General features: G+C 33.0%; 1 protein-coding gene across 2 annotated transcripts in view; it reads left to right on the forward strand.

The window, feature by feature from the left end:
• The window catches only part of CHST9 (carbohydrate sulfotransferase 9), a 285,604-nt gene that overhangs the window by 45,893 nt on the left and 222,436 nt on the right, over positions 1 to 17,275 (forward strand). The window lies entirely within an intron of this gene.

Below are 17,275 nucleotides of genomic sequence, written 5' to 3' on the forward strand. Positions count from 1 at the left end.
TGGTTGCTTCTTGCCCAGGGCCACTTCTCAGCCATACAGCTGAGCCTGATGTTACTTATCAGTCAGTCTTCACTGACTCCCCATACTGTCCAGGACATGAAAATTCCTATGATTGAGGCTGAGGCTGAAACTCCTGAACCCAGATAACTACAAGACTAGCTACTTGCTGTTTCAATGGAGTTAGTATGTAAATGTTTATACTTCACACAGGCCAAATCTCTGCTTGGGGTCATTTCTTGAATCTTTTCAGACTGTCCCACTAAAATCACTGTCCAACTCTTATTTGTTTTATGTATTTTGCCTGAGGCACAATTTTGTTTTGTATTGGGGGTGGGGAATCTGGAAAACTTGGAATTTTATGACCTACTCTGTTTTCTTCACAGAATCCTCTCCTGACATGTTTACTTATTTTTCCTGGTACTCTTTATTTTTTGTAACACATGTACAACCATATTAAACATATTTCCACATTAGTCATGTTGTGAAAGAAAAATCAGACCAAAAGGGAAAAGCCATGAGAAAGAAAAAAAAAGTGAAAATAGAAAGCTTCAGTCTGCATTCAGATCCATAATTCTTTCTCTGGATGTGGATAGCATTTCCCATCATAAGTCTTTTAGAATTATCTTAAATCATTGTATTGCTGAGAAAAGCAGTCTATAAAGTTGATCATCCACAAAATGTTGCTGTTACTGTGTATAATGTTTTCCTGATTCTGCTCACTTCACTCAGGATCAATTTGTATAAGTCTTTCCAGGTTTTTTGAAGTATACCTGCTCATCATGTCTTGAACTATATCTTACCACTGGACTCAAATGACTCTGGGGGGGAAGTGACACAGATGACCTTGCATTGCCTTCTCTCACTTAAATCTAATTCACAGCCATGTCATGGCATCACTTCCCTGATGTCATGTCCTCTTTGAGAATGAAGGACAAACAACAACCTCTATGAGTAAAGTTGACCTGGAATTGAAAGACTTGCTTCCTTACTTTTTTCTTTCTTTTCTTCCTTCCTTCCTTTTTTCCTTCCTTCAATCTTCCTTCCTTTCCTCCTTTCTTCCTTCCTTCCTTCCCTCCTTTCCTCCCTCTATTGACACAAGGTATTAGGTAGAAATGCTCTGCTTCATGATGGATTCTGGTCCACTATCTCAACACCTTGAGATACTCATGTGTCCCAGAATTTTTTTTTTTTTTGGTTTGTTTTTGGTTTGGGTTTTTTGATTTTCTGTAGCATCCCTGTCCTGGAAAAGTTGTACCTGGAGGCTAGTGGCTTATATGAATACCATTCATAGGACAATTAATATGAAGGCTGTCCAATGCCATTGAGATGAGCTCCTTCTGCAGGTGGGATTTCTCCAGCCTTTCTGTGCCTTAATCTCCTGGCATTGTCCCTAGCAGCACAATCATAGGATCTCTTCAAACAGGAACAAAATAAGATTCTTTGTTCCAACCTACGGGATGGTATAGCATGGTCCTTCTCATCATAAAACCTTGTGTTCTGAGTTCTTGGGCCTTTCTCTGGATCTGCTCATAATGGTCTACCAAATTCCCCCGCTACACAAATTTCTAGTTATAGCTCTGCTGATTCCAGGCACCAAAATATAGCACCAAAATCTTTTTTGCTATCTACTTATAAAGCCCCAACAATAGAATGTCTCTTAAATCATGTACAGATGATTCAAAAGTCAATATATAGTTGTTCATATGTGCTTCCCAGCAGTAAGTTCTTATTTTGTTAACCACTTAATCAATTGAAATTGAATAATATCTATCAGGTGCTCCCAAAAGGCATTCATCACTGAGTCATGCATGCAACTGATATAGCAGGTCCTTTGGAATACTGAGTTACAATGGCTATTTCTCATTTTTAAAAATTGAAGAAATATGCTGAGCTATTGTCATTTGCTATGATTTCTCATTAGAATTTTTGAACTTGAATCCAAAGAATCAAAAGCTAATGAAAGAATGAAATGGAATATAAAATCTTTGCCCAAGGAAGCAATTCCAAATATTTGCAAGTTAAAGCAGAAACATTTGTTAATTTTGATTGCAGAGATGTTTTATACAATAATTCTCAAGCATCTGATTGTACTACTGATATTTAAGATGAAGATCATTGAAAATCAGGGGAATACCTTTTTTAAAAAAATTGAAATAGAAACGATAGCTTCACTGTGTGATATTCAAAAAATGGTTCTGCATACTGAATAAGACATACAAACTTGAATTTATAGCACATTCCTCCTCAATTTAATTGTTTTTAACTTCACTCACTCTTTAAATAAAAGATTTCTAAATCATCAGTTTGGGGTGGGGAGTTTTTACATCTTAGATTATGAAATTCTTTAAACCTAAAAACAATTTAGAGATTTCCAATTTCCTAATTGCTCAAAAGCAAAAAAAACAAAAAAATCAATTAATAAATCACCAGAGAATACAGTATTCAGAAGTAGAGTCTATTTTGAAATTAGGGACAAAGGTCCCTTAGTTTCTCCTGATATGTGTGAGAACTAATTTTTCCCAGAGGATGAGCATTAAAGCAATCAGTGTGTTTCACAGATAAATGATGCCAAGAACTTGACTGACAGGTTTGGAGAGGCACAGTCAGACTATCTTGGTACCAAACAGTGAAAGACAGTCAGTAGTACAAGCAGGGCAGATACTTTGTTCGAGATCAAAGAGGTAGTGGTGTGTTGATTACTCCCAGTAGATTTCTCTGCTGTGATCTAAACTAGGTCTCAAGAGTTGTTCTTTCAGATTCACTTTTCCGTGAAGTAAGAAGAAAAAAAAAAGATAAAAATTGTCATAAAAATATTAAAGTCAGTATAATTGATGCCTTTATGATGTGGTTACTTTACATTCATTGCTCAAAGAGTATTCATATTATGAATTTCCCTCATGATTAAACTTCATTCCACTTTGGGATGAAAAATCAATCTATTGGCATTCAAATCAGAGGAGTTCCTTCTGGAACTTCACAACCTCAATTGCTTTTAGATAAAAGTAGCCATTATTTTCCTTATAGAATCAGTTCGTGAGGAAAATTAATAGTTTTATATCCCTTCCCATTCCTGCTGGAATGTAAATTGTTAGGTCTTTACAAGACAATATTAAAAATTAAATTTTAAATTTAAATTTAAAAATATTAAATAAACAAAATTAATTTAATTTAATTAAACTTCCACAAAATGAAATCAATGACTATCTAGAAGTTGTGATTGAATTTAATTTTATAAACTATAATTAGAATTTAAATATATTAAGAACTTAAAAAAGAAAGCTTTGTTATATAAATTACTATTCTTTATCAAATTATAAGTGTGACAAGATATATTGGCATATTTCTAACTTCCATTTCTATACTGTTTACAGTAATTTTTCGTTAAAAACACCCTAAAATAGCTCAGACAGAATAAGATCATAGAGCTGGAAGGAGCCTTAGATTATATTAAAAACAACTCCCATATTTTACAGATGAAGTTCAATGACTTAAATGACTTATCTATGATTGAGGCACCATTTCAGGTCTATTTGAAGCTAAATCTAGGATTGTCTTCATTATGCCAAATTATTGTGTTTTTTTAACAGATAGCTAATGGAAATTGAAAGCTCCAAGTCTGAAACTGCAGAGTTGTCTCTTTTCTGTTGTAGATTATTGTTTATCCTTTTTTTCCCCCTGAGGCAATTGGGATTAAGTGATTTGCCTAGGGTCACACAGCTAGGAAGTGTTAAGTGACTGAGGTCACATTTGAACTCAGGTCCTCCTGACTTCAGGGCTGGTGGGCTATCCAGTGCACCACCTAGCTGCTCCATGTTTATCCTTTTTTACTGCCTTAATGGAAAACTTCTAAATGTTTCCATTGTTAAGTTGTTTTTCAGTCATGTTCGACTCTGTGATCTCATTTAGGATTTCTTGACAAAGATACTGAAATGATTTGCCATTCCTTTTCCAGCTCATTTTACAAATGAGGAAATAGGCAAACACGGTTAAGTGACTCGGCTGGGATTATATAACTAATAAGTGTCCAACATCAAATTTGAACTCAGAAAGATGAGTCTTCCTGATTCAATGTCCTACACTCTATCCATTGCACCACCTAGCTACCCTAAACCTTTTCACATAACTCAACTTCAGTAGACTTTTTTGCAAGGTAGGTATTGCAAGTATCTTTACATTTCCCAGATAAGAAAACAGATTGTGAGAAGTATGTGACCCATGATCCCAGATGTATTATCTTGAAAGCAGAATTTGGAATCAGACCTCCAAGTTCTCAGTAGTACTTTCCCTGTTGTCCTATTGTACTTTTTCCTACTCAAGGAACTTGTAATAGGCATTTTAGTCTAATCAAGGAAAGAAACTATCAACTAAAGACCTGGGTTTGAATTGATAATTTTAAAAGGGTAATTCTTTGACCCTTAACATAAAACTTCTCCAAGCTCATTCTCCAAACTGAGATAACAAGTTAGATTATCTATATCATACAGAATATATGAAGAAGGTACCTAAGAATCTTTAAATTATCATAAATACTAAATGATAGTTGAATCCGAAGCATCATAGGAAATGAAGGTATCCCCAAAGTTTTGACACAGTTTTAAACTATAGAAATTTAAAACTATACTGAAACTTGTAAAACATCATATATTTTACTTAAGTGCTCCCCTTTTTTGATTTTATCACATGTTGGAATGCCATGATGTCTGCTGAATCATCCATAACATTTCTCAAATGCTCCATCTTCTTATATTCTGTTGTGCACTGTAACAAATTTTTAATAGTATTTTACTTTTTCTAATTATGTGTAAAGACAAATTTTAATATTTGGTGTTATTTTTAACTTTTGAGTTCCGAATTTTTTTCCCTCCCTCTCTTCTTTCACCTTCTCCATAAAAAGATTAGCAATTTGATAGAGATTATAAATGTACTGTCATATAAAAGATATTTCTATGTTATGCTTTAAAAAAGAAGTATAACAAAAGAAAAATATATACACACAAAGGAAAATGAAAATAGTATGCTTCAATCTTCATTCAGTTTCCATCAGTTCTTTCTCTGGATGTGGATAGCATTTTCTGTCATGAGTCTTTGGAATTATCTTGAGCCATTGTATTGTTAAGAAAAGTCAAGTCAATCATTGTTGGTCATTCACTATTTTCCTGTTACTGTGTACAATATTTTCCTGGTTCTGCTCACTTCACTTAGCATCAGTTCATATAAGTTCTTCCAGGTTTTTTGGAAATTCTCTTGCTCATCATTACTTATAATACAATAATATTCCATTACATTCATATACCACAACTTATTCAGCCATTCCCGAATTTGTTGCGCATTCCCCAATTTCCAATTCTTTGCTACTACAAAGAGTTGCTATAAATATTTTTGAACATATAGGTCATTTTCACTTTTTTATAATCTCTTTGGGATACAAACCTAGGATCTTGGATTAAAGAATATGCACAATTGGAGTGACTATTGGGCATAGTTATGAATTGCTCTCCAGAATGGTTGGATGAGTTCATAACTCCACCAACAAAATTGGTGTCCTAGTTTTCCCACATCCTCTCTCACATTTATTATTTTCCTTTTTCTGTCATATTAGCCAATATGATAGGTCCTGAGATAGTACCTGAGAATTGTTTTAAAGTGTATTTCTGTAAACAATAGTGATTTAGAACATTTTTCATATTATTATAAATAATTTTCATTTGATAACTTTGATTTCTTCATATGAAAATTTCTGTCCCTATCCTTTGATCATTTATCATAGATGAATGACATTCTTATAAATTTGATTTAGTTCTCTATATATTTGAGAAATTAATACTTTATCAGAGGCATTTCTATTAAAAATGTTTCCCAGCTTTCTACTTTCCTTCTAATCTTGGTTGCACAGACTTGGTGCAAAATGTTTTGACTTGAATAAAAATGAATTAAAATTTCATAATATTTCTCATTTGCTCATAAATATTTCCTTTCTGCATAGACAAAGAAAATATCTTGCTCTCTCCTTGCTCTCTCAAGTTAAATTTTGCTAACTCATGTAATTAAAGTCTTGTATTGCTTTCCATCATGATACAATTTAGGGGGCTATGGGAACCAAGGATTAGGGAGAAGTTGGATGATAACAATCAGAATAAAACAAAGTGATTTTTTTTGTGGTTCAGTCATTTCAGTTGTATCTGGCTGCTTATGAGCTCATCTGAGACTTTTATGACAAAGATACTGAACTGGTTTGCTATTTCCTTCTCCAGATTCTATAGATGAGAAAAATGAAGCAAACAGGGTTAAGTGACTTGTCCAGGGGTGCACAGCTAGTAAGTGTCTGAGGTCATATTTGAACTGAAATCTTCCTGACTCCAAGCTCAAAGCTGTATTTGCTCCCAAAATAAGAATAAAAATTAATATTTAAAACCATCAGCAAGCTAGAAGCCTTCCAAATTAGAACAGGAATGAAATAAGGATGTCCATTATCACTACTAATATTCAAGATAATACTAAAAATATTAGCTTTAGCAATAAGAAACGAAAAAGAAATTAAAGGAATTAGAAGAAGCAAATGAAGAAACAAAACTATTACTCTATGAAGAAGATAAGATGGTACACTTATATAACCCTGGAGAATCAACTAAAAAACTACTTGAAATGTTTCACAACTTTAGCAAAGTTGTGGTATACAAAATAAACCCATCAAAATCATCAGCATTTCTATTACCAACAAACCCAGAAGCAAGATATAGCTTTAAATCCCATTTAAAATAACTGTGGACAATATAAAATTTGGGGATATCTTTGTATCAAGACAAACCCAAGAACTATATGAACACAATTAGAAAATACTTTGCATACAAATAAAGTCAGATCCAAACAATTATCCTTTGACAAAACAAAAGACTAGTTTCTGCGATAAGAACTACAATTTACAAAAACTGCTGGAAAAACTGGAAAACTGGAAAAACAATATGGCAGAAACTAAGCATAGATCAACATCTCACACCAATCAATATGTATGCATGATTTAGACATAAAGGGATATTCTATAAGCAAATTAGTAGAGCAAAGAGTAATTTAGATTTATATCAGATTTGTCAGATGTACAAAGAAAGGAAGAATTAATGACCAAACAAGAATTAGAGAGCACTATGAAATGCAAGATAGATAAGTTTGATTACAAGTCTAAATGGTTTTGCACAAACAAAACCAATGCAACTAAGATTAGAAGAGAGGCAAAAAAGCTGAGAAACAATTTTTAAACCAGCATTTCTGTTATAGAACTCATATATCAATTATATAGAGAACTGAATCAAATTTATAAAAATACAAGTCATTCTCCAATTGATAATCATATCCAAAGGATATGAACAGGTAGTTTTTAGGTGAAAAAATTAAAGGTATCTATAGTCATAAAAATGCCCTAAATCATTATTGATTAGAGAAAGGCAAATTAAAACAAGTCTGAAGTACCTCCTCAAAACTATCAGACAAAAAGATGGCAGGAAAAGATAATGATAAATGTTGGAGGAGAAATGGGAAAACTAGAACATTAATGCATTATTGATAAAGTTATGAAACAATCCACCCATTCTGCAGAACAATTTGTAAAACTGTGCATACTCTTTCATCCAGCAGTCTCATTACTGGAATTGTATCCCAAGAGTTTAAAAAAAAGTGGAAAAGGACCCATGTGTGTAAAAATGTTTGTAGCAGTTCTTTTGGTAGTATCAAGGAACTAGAAACTGAGTGGATGATCATCAATGGGGGAATGGCTGAAAAAGTTATGGTATATGAAGATAATGGAATATTAATTCTGTATAAGAAATGATGAGCAGACTTGATTTCAGAAAACACTGGAAAGGCATATATGATGCTGAATGAAGTATACAGAATTAGAAGACCATTGTACACAGTAACAAAATATTGTGACGATCAACTGTGAGGCACTTGATTCTTCTCAAGAATGCAGTGATTCAAAACAATTCCAAACAAGGGATAGAAAATTCCAATGGCAGTCAGAAAGAAAACAATGGGAAACTGAATATGGATGTAAGCATAGTATTTTCAATATTTCATTTGTTTATTTTCTTTCTTGTATTTTTTCCCCTTTTGTCTCATACAAATATGGAATTATGTTTAAAAGGATTGCACATATTTAATCTATATCAGATTGCTTATTTTCTTAAGGAGGGGTAAGGTAAAGGAAGAAGGAAGAAAGATTTAGGACACAAAGTTTTACAAAAATGACTATTGAAAACTCTATTCATATGTATTTGGCAAAACAAAATACTATTGAAGAAAAATAATAAAAATAAAAAAGACCTAGACAAAAACATGTAAGAGATCATTGAAATCCTGACCTACTGAATGGTTTATTTGTTAAAAAAAAAAAGTAAATTACAAGAATAGTTCATATTAATATAACAATTTAAGGTTTGCAAGTGCTTTCAAAATGTTATCTTATTTGAATCTCACAACAATCCTATGATACAAGTTAGAGAAATGTTCCATCCATTTTATAGAAAAGAGAAAGAAATAACCTTTTTTTGACATTTCCTACTATCCTTACAAGTATTTTGTTAGATGCAGAGCCCAAAAATACCCTTCATAGAATTCACATAATAATTTGATATTTCACAAAATAAAACTCCACTCTGGCTTATTACTCCTGATACAACATTATTCCTATGCCATTTCAGAACAGTTTTAATAAAAAAAAATAAAGTTTATCAGTGATAATATATAAATACCTAAAATCTAAATAAATAATCCTGTATCAAAGATCCCTGAAATAATATTGAAATGGCATCTATTGAAGCTTCCTCATTGATTTCATATAGAGATTAAATATCTACATGAGAAAGGGAAACATACCTAATTGCAGAGCCTGAGTATTTTGCAGATTTGTTTGCACTTACAATTTATCAATCTGTCATCTGTATGAGTTTAACAGAAAAGCTATAACTTACTATGAGCTCTTATTATTTTCTATATTGTAAGATAGATAGACAGATAGTTATGTTGTATCTGGGTTACCTCAAATCCAGCCTTAAACAATTGCTAATTGTATGACCCTGATGAAGTCATTAAACCCTGTTTGCCTAAGTTTCCAAAATGAACTGGAAAAGGAAATGTAAAAACACTTCAGTAGCTTTGCCAAGAAAACCCCAAATGAGGTTGTGAAGGATTGGACACAAATGAAACAACTGAATAACAACTACCGATCTCACAAAATTACTACTTGAAAGAGATCGGATGGTGCTATGAGTCATTATTGGTCACTCCTGGATATGGCTCCACAAAGCGCATAATTAGAGAATTCACTGCTTCTAAAATCTGGTTTCAATTGGGGATCTCATATGAAGTGCAACCTCTTCCCCATAAAAAGCAAGAGTGGTCTGGCATCATGATTTTAGCTTAAAGCCCAGAGCCTTAAGCTATAGCTCTTTTAGAAAGATTTTTCTCCTCTCCCTGCAAAAAATAAAATAAAATAAAATCTTATTCCCTGCCTAAATTCACAGAACACAGAACAGTCTATCAACTATATAGCTCCTTTAGGATTTAATTATTTTTTTTAACTTCAACTTCCTTTTCATCAAAGATAAGGTATATGTTAGAAGGCTCAATTTGATTTAGTGTTGGAATTCCTTGTAATTCCTTCTTAATATCCAATTGATGTATGTTACCTGAGGAGCATTATATCAGGGAATGTTCTAAGAAACTGCCAAGAAATTTCTGGATCTAAGCCCTCTACTCTGCCCATTTTTATCAACCTTAAAATTATTTTGTAAAAAAATAAAATATATATGTATGTGTGTGTGTGTGTGTATGTGTGTGTGTGTGTGTATGTGTTGGTGTCTATATATATATGTGTGTACAACACACACACACATACACACACAATGCAAACAATAAAAAATTAGAAAAGCAGAAATCCTTAGGTGATTTAGTCAGGTTTTAAGCCCTATCCTGCAGTTATGTTCCTTGTGTTTTATGTAGCAAACATGCCACCCTCAACATATCAATTGCTATGAAATCCAGAGTCAAGTCAAGCCAACAAGCATTTAGATGCTAAGAATACAGATAGAAGCAGAAAGATAGTACCTGATATCAAGAACATTCCATTTTAATGTGGGGAAACAATACCCTCTAAAAAGGGGAGGGGAGTTGAAAGTAGGAATGTAGAAGAAGTGTATATTTTGGAGCATAATAGAAAAAATCTAGCATAAAGACAGAAAGAAAGAAAGACACTGTTCGCCTGGACACTTTCCTTAAAGTGGAAGTATTAAGAGAAAATGATGAATTAGAAAAAGGAGCCACAATGGCAGAGTAGATTTCCAGGGTGAAAATGATAAAAAGAGGGAGAAACAAAAAGACTTAAAATATTGTTTAAGCAAAAACTAAAAACAAAGAACTATAAAGTAGAAGGAGAAATAACAAATGGAGAAGATGTCCAATGATTTATCATCTCAGGGTATGAAGATTGGCATATTAGTGCATTTCAAATTAAGTAGTTTTACATAATGGACTAAGTTATTAGGTTTTTCATTAGATTTAGTACTCCCGGGAAATAGAATGGATGCATTTTATTCTCCAGTAAAAAATTTATTAAATTATTAATGTGCTACCACATTTTTACTAATCTCTGTGCTTTCCAATCTAGATGTACCCACCACTTTCAATTTCCCAGAATCACCAAGAAAACATGAAATCCAAATAAAGCAAACTAATCTTTTTTAAAAATTTTTTTCATTATGCACCAATTTTCCTTAAAGATAACTAAAGAAAAATAGAATAGAAAATTACATTCTATAGCATTCTTTAGCTATCTCCATTAGGGTTGTAACAACCAGGAGAGGAGGAGCCAATGAAACAACAAATGAGAAAACTCCTGACTGGGTTTCTGGGCATCTCTTAAACTATCATGCCTTCCTTTTCTTCTATTAGTCATTCAGTAATTCTTTCCACAATGTCTAATGGCTTAATCAGATATTCTGTTACCATTATATTCTCATAGCAACAAGACTAGACCCTGCATCCATAAACTACTTATATACCAAGGAATCTTCTTAATCTTTGTTATTCAGCAGCATTTCCTGCATCATTAGCATCCATTCCCTTTGGTTGTTCCTAATAACATTGAGCGTACCTTGTGAAGGAAGCATAAAGAACATTATAGAACAAAGAAGCACCTGTACTCAGTTGTCTCCCTGCCCCAGTCCTATATCAACCATACCTCTTTCAAGGGAAACACTACTATAGCTCTTGCTTTTTTGGGAAACTTGGGAATTATAAGAAGTTTCTGCAGAATAGATCATGCCAAAAAAAGATGGGAAGCTCTCAGTGACGAAATTCTAAAAATATAGAATTAAACAATTACAGTTAAGAGGAACAAGGATAGTTTTCTAAGGAAAACAAGAGTAGTTTTTTTTTTCTGAAAAAAAAGATGTTATGAACTAGCTTAGATTTTAAAAGACACACACAGAAGAAAGAAGCTTACTTAATGGAAGATAAATACAAAATGACAGGACAATCCATTAAAGAATGTTAGTAGAGCTAAAGTTCAGAATAAACTGGTGAGGAAAGGTAAGCATAATGACTCCCCTCAAAAAAACAGCAAGGAGGAAGATTAAGCTAACTTGGTGAAAAGGTAAGTGTCAAAGTAAGAATAAGATTACTGATTAGAATGCATGAAAGTACAATAAGTGACAATTTAGTTTTTACTTTTTTATTTCCTCTAAGAAGAAAATCTTTGGCCTAGAAAATATAAAATAACAAATATGGACATGACATCTAATATATTATGTTTTTAAAAATAGTAAGAAAGCATAAGCCTACTCTTGATAAGTTCAAATTACCTTGTCCATTTTAACTTTAGCCTTATGTCATGAAAGATCTGATAGATATGATTGTGGAGTCACTACCTTTGATCTGGTGATTATTGAATCAGTAATCTTTGAAAGATTGTGAATAATTGGAGATATGCCACAAGTTTGGGGAAGGGCAAATGCTGTCCTGATTTGGAAAGGAAGAAGAAAGAAGAAAAAGTCAATGATTTTGACTTCAATTCCTGATAAATTTCTGGAGCATATTTTTTAAGAGTAAATATGTACAAAAAGAAGCTATAATCAGAGAAATCCTAAATGACTTCTAGACTAGGTCATGCCACACTGAACATATTTCCTTTTTTTGATAGGGTTGCCAATCTGGGAGATGAGAGAAGTTCTCTAGATATAGAGACAATTACCTAAATTTTAGCATTTAGCATTTGGTAAAATTGGCTTTTTTTTTTAACAGAAAAGATGGAAGATATAAGACTAGATGATAGTTTAATTGGACAGATTCAGAATTGTTTAAATGATCAGAGATAATGTTAGGCCATTAATAAGTACAAAAGAAAGAACATTGGGTACAGAATAAAAAGATATGAGTTCATATCTGCCCTTACTATCGGTGTGAAATTGGGCAGATTGCTTACCTCTCTGGGCCTCAGTTTCCTTTTATTTATAAAAGGCAGGAGTTAGATGAGCTCAGTGGTGTTGAACTCAAATAGAAATGAGGACCCCTAAATTCTATATAAATATCATTTTGTATCTCATATTAATTTATATGTATATATAATATATAAATATTTATACATTTATTTTTCATTTATATTTTATATAATTTATATAATATATTATATAATAAATTATATAAACAGTATATTTATATTATACATAAAGATTTATATAAATATATAAAAATATAATATATCTATCTTTTATTACATTTTAATAGTTAAATTTATACCAATTATATTTAATTTGGTTCAGACAGCTCTAGGAGCATCTGGACCTCTAGACTAAATGACCTCTGTAGTACCTTCAAGCTCTAAAATCTATTGTTCCACATAAATTTCGAAGGATGTCTCCAATTGGTTTCCTTGGGTTTCCACTCCCCTGCTTCCACCCACCAAAATCGTCATTTCCTATACAACACATCAGGACTTGCACAAAGAGTGGGCGGGGGCCATTCTTTCTCCAAACTTATATATTAATAGATTATGGTCCAATTACTATTTAGTCTCATGTGCTTGGGACCTCAGTGCATCAACTCAAGCCTCAGCCCATTACACTTGGGGATCTATCCTTGTTTATCCACCATTTACTAGATATTTCTGGGAGATGAATGCAAATTGCTAAAGAAAATTTTTCTTAAAGTACCATGTAAATGGCAAGAAAATAGTACATTCTCCATGTGGGGAATTTGAGAAGAAATATATTTTTTAAATGTAAATATGACATTTCTCTGGTTCTGTTAACCTTATCTAACAGACCGTATTCAATCTTTCAATCAATCTGGACTTCTTCTGTGAACTGGCCTATTATATCATAGAGTTCAAAATTATGTATATAGAACTCTATGTGCTTCCAATTTAATGGGGTAATTACCTTTTAGTTACAAGGTAGGGCACTCCTGAGTGTCCCTAACCTCTATAAGACTTTCTCAGAACAGAAATTGAAAGCCTGGCTCCAGTCTCTGTGGAAATTTACAAAAAGGAAGGAACAGATACTGCTGAAGAATGTCAAGCATGATACCTGTGTTAGTCGAGCCTGTCAGGGGAATTGCTGATTAGGAATCAGCTCATCCTGGGCTGTGGCTGGCAGTGCCACAGGTATTAATCAGTCTGCCATTTCCCTCTACAGAGGCCAGTTTCACAAATTCTGGTCCCTAGAGGTCTGATCAGTACATTAGCTTCCCCAGGAAAAGAGGCTGCTAATAAAGTTACCATGATCTGTGCTTGCTGGCTAATGAGGTTATTCCATATCCGTTATTGAATCAGCAGTGAAGCCATGACTTGGCTTTTCTCTAAGATATCACTGGGCAATGCTCACAACCCCTTCTATCAGTTCACCATGTAACTGTTTGCAATTGAAGAGAGTTTGTTGCTCTGCTGATTTTATATCACTGGAATCTACAAAATATGGCTTAAAGAATTTGGATAGTGAGGTGAAAATATACCTGACATTAAAATAGAGTAGGTGCTTGATAAATATTGGATGAATTAATAAGAATTGATTAATACTTCTGTGTGCTGGGCACTATAAGTTCTGAGGATACAAAGAAAGACAAAAATAAAACCTCACATTTTAAAGGTAGACAGATAAGAAATGTAATTAGATTTTTTTTTGTTTGTTCAGTAATTTTTTCAGCTTTGTTTATCTTTTTGTGACCCAATTTAGGGTTCTCTTGGCAAAGATAATGAAGTGGTTTGGCATTTCTTTCACCAGTTTATTTTACAAATGAGGAAACTGAGGTAAACAGGATTAAATGACTTGAACAAGGTCATCCAATTAGTATCTACAATCAAGTTTGAACTCAGATCTTTCTGACTCCATTCCCAGTGTGCTATTCTCTGTGCCACCTAGCTGTCCACCTAGCTGTGTGTGTTAGAAATAAGTAAATGAAATGTTTCTAGCTACCATTCTATGATGCTCAGATATGATAATGGATAAAAATAAGACCTGTAACAGCTAAGTATAATAAAAATGTATTATTTATCATTATTATTACTAATTCACTTTCAAAAATCATTTCTCAAATTTCTAACATTTCTTTTCCTTAAAATATATATCTATAAACAAAGGCCAAGAAATTGCTTTGGAATGCTGATTCAGCTCTTTTTTTCAGATAATTAACTAATTTCCTTTGGACAAGGAGGTTAGAATGGTACAACCAAGAAAAATGTTATACCCAAGCATTTTTCAAGATTTTTTCTTCTTTGATAGTTCCTACTCAACTAGCATTTCTGTTGGCAGCAAACCTCTGGGGGCAATAAGTAGAAACTTTTAGAATAGTCTTTGTGCAAAACCAAGACTCAGTCAACAATGACAGAATCCACCAACTTTTAGGAATTCTAAAAACAGCCATTGACTTGAGCAACAAGATTAGACCACATCCCTCATTCCACCTGCTACCCCCTGGACTCATTTTCTGATGAAGGCAGCATGCCTTGTGTCATTATTAGTAGTACTCTTACTGCAACAATTACAACTAATGGTAATAATTATAACAATAATACTTACTTTGATAACATTATTGTTATTTTGATGGTACAGACTTGTGTTTCCATTGATGTAATAGATTCCTAGTGCAGAAACTCTATTCACTTCTATAAACTAAGTTAAACTCAATCAGTTGATCAGTCAGTCAATTAACATGCATTATATTCTAATGAATGAGGCAACTATAACATTTAAAATATATACTGAAGAAATAGAAAATTAATATAAATAATTAAATGCAAGAAAATATATAAGCAAACGCATTAGTAGTTTATAATCTTAAAAAGTTTTTTGGGGGTTAGGTAGCAGTTGCATGTTCACTCAGTTTATATGTGCCAAAGATAGGATTTGAACCCAGCTTTTCCTGAGTGCATGGCTGGACTTCTAGTCACTATGTTATGTTATCACATGTTACAATATAGCTTCATAAAATTTAGTATTCACAAATCACTTTGAAGACATATTTCTATTATGTTTGAATTTATACTTCCAAATTTAAAGAGAAAGATCATTTTTTTTAAAATGAAATATAAGTGATGATCTCTGATTGTGAAGTTTTCCAAGTCAAGATGCAATTAGGAAGTGCTACTGTGTTAAATGATGATTAAAAAAAAAAAACAGAAAGAAGGACAATACCTGCCCTGAATGGGACTTACATTCTAAAGAAGAAAGAGGACACATACAAAGGAACTGAGAAGATGAGAAAGGTTGAAGGGATAAGCATGTGAAGAAAATACTCTGCATTGGGCATAGTAGAATAAGTCCAGAGATTCAGTTTTAGAATCTGGAGAGGAATGAAGATATATCTAGCCTTTTCCTTAAAATGGAAGAACTGAGAGGGACAAGATAGTCAGAGCAAAGAGCTCTGAATGAGCTCTTTGAAAAGGCTTCCACTTTAATTGAATGGATGCCCATCAATTGGAGAATGGCTGAATAAATTGTAGTATATGAATATTATAGAATATTATTGTTCAGTAAGAAATGACCAGCAGGAGGATTTCAGAAAGGCCTGGAGAGACTTATACAAACTGATGCTGAGTGAAATGAGCAGGACCAGGAGATCATTATATACTTCAACAATAATAGTATATGATGTTCAATTCTGATGGACGTGGCTCTCTTCAACAATGAGATGAACCAAATCAGTTCCATTTGTTCAATAATGAATAAAACCAGCTACACCCAGTGAAAGAACTCTGGGAAATGAGTGTGAACCACTACATAGCATTTTCAGTCTCTCTGTTTTTGTCCGCTTGAATTTTTGATTTCCTTCTCAGGTTAATTTTATATTATTTCAAAGTCCGATTCTTCTTGTGCAGCAAAATTATTGTATGGATATGTATACATATATTGTATTTAACATATGTACTTTAACATAAAAAAGTGAGTGATAAATGTAAAAAAGAATCTGGTGGAAGCACTTTGAGAAACCAGGAATAGAGTGAACTTCCTGAGTGAGGAGGGTTTTGTGGCATTGTAGTACTGGAAAAAAGTCCATATGGGTAGCACAATGAATAGACTGTCAGGCCTAAAGTCAGGAAGATACCTTTTTGAATTCAAATTTGTGATCAGAAATTTACTAGCTGTGTGACCCTGGGCAAATCACTTACCATGGGCAAAATCCTCCTCTGTAAAATGAGCTGGAAAAGAAAATCAAAGACCACTCCAATATCTTTGCCAAGAAAATCCCAAATGGGGTCACAAAGAGTTGGACACAACTGAAATGACTAAAAAAGAACAAAGAGAAATTCCAGACGATCATAAGTGGAGCCTGTAGAAGAATGAGGCCATGCCCTCCTGGGTGTTTTGCTTTTAATAAAGATTCTGGAAGGAACCACTAATCTGTGGTTTCAGATTCTGACACACCCCCTGTCTTTCTAAACATCCCTGGGAAAACTGGTTTTGAAAGCTTTTTTCATTCTCGAGTTTTTGTCAATATCTCCAGGCATCTACACCCATTTACATTAAGTAGCTCTCCAGGTTGAGGTTGTCAACAGTTTCCCAAGGCTAAGCTGAACCTAAGACTCAAAATTATATAATTTTATTATATGTTGGTTTATATAGCTCTACATTACAACTATGAAAATTTCCAACCATTTTAGACCTACTTTCGTAGTTGGATGAAAGATCTCACAATCTTGTGGTATTTATCTTATAAAAATTATTTTTCAGCAGAGATCATAAAGTGTGTTTATACAATATTATATCAATATTGCAGTAGAAAAATTTATGACTCC

Source organism: Antechinus flavipes, chromosome 1 (assembly GCF_016432865.1).
Source record: "Antechinus flavipes isolate AdamAnt ecotype Samford, QLD, Australia chromosome 1, AdamAnt_v2, whole genome shotgun sequence".
Lineage (NCBI taxonomy): Eukaryota > Metazoa > Chordata > Mammalia > Dasyuromorphia > Dasyuridae > Antechinus > Antechinus flavipes.